This window comes from Cariama cristata, unplaced genomic scaffold (assembly GCF_000690535.1).
Source record: "Cariama cristata isolate BGI_N322 unplaced genomic scaffold, ASM69053v1 scaffold28154, whole genome shotgun sequence".
Classification (NCBI taxonomy): domain Eukaryota; kingdom Metazoa; phylum Chordata; class Aves; order Cariamiformes; family Cariamidae; genus Cariama; species Cariama cristata.
Window position 1 is genome coordinate 1 of NW_009613932.1, and position 842 is coordinate 842.

The window sequence follows — 842 nt, forward strand, 5'->3', positions numbered from 1 at the left end:
CGCCGTCTCCCCCTCCCGCCGCACGCCGTACCCGCGTGGGCGGGGCGGGGGAAGGCGGTGCGCCATCGTCTCATCGATAGGGGCCGTGCCGGACAGAGTGGTCTACATGGCGGTTCCATAGTGTAGTGGTTATCACGTCTGCTTTACACGCAGAAGGTCCTGGGTTCGAGCCCCAGTGGAACCACCGGCAAAGTTGTTTTCGTTGCTCGTGCTGATTCTTTTAATATTTTTTTTTTTTAAGCGAAGAGCCTTGGTTTCCTTTTTTTCTTCCCTAAGATGGGCAACCTCATAGGCATGTAAAGAATGCGTGGGTCCTGCCTGCGGCAGAGGAGAAGCAGTGTGTGGTGAGGGCAGCAGAAAGGCCTCTCAAGCAGGAAACCCTGGCCCAGCGTGATCCTTTCCAGAGGCCCTGTGCAATAGCACATTTTTCTAAGAGTATGAACATAATTTAGACAATGTTGCTGCAGCGCTTGCTTTTTTTCCCCTAAAAAACTCTATTTGCTGCAACAACATCAACCAAAATGCAGAGAGACCCAGCAAGAGCTGGCTTAAGCCAGCACCCTGAGGCACTGTCACCCACCGTACCACACTCCCTGCGTGCCATTTTGTGGTGGCTGGTAGCCGCCATGCCTCTGGTGTGCAGAGGAGGCCCTGGGTGGCACAGGGACTGTGGGCCTCTCTGTGCTGAGGCCTTGCTGAGCTGCAGGTTGCCCAGGTGGGTGAACAGGCAGATGGAAGCCTAATAAAAGAGTGGCACCCCTCCTTTTAAGCCTGCCTGATCTATGGGCCATTGGGGGCCATTTTACATCTTCCTCTGGGCCCCTTCTCACAGGTGCAGCTTA

At 54.8% G+C, this 842-nt stretch overlaps 1 non-coding gene across 1 annotated transcript; it reads left to right on the top strand.

The window, feature by feature from the left end:
- Positions 1–111: 111 nt before the first annotated feature.
- Positions 112–184, top strand: TRNAV-UAC. Its single transcript has one exon. It is a non-coding gene; the product is annotated as a tRNA-Val (tRNA).
- The last annotated feature ends 658 nt before the right edge of the window (positions 185–842 follow it).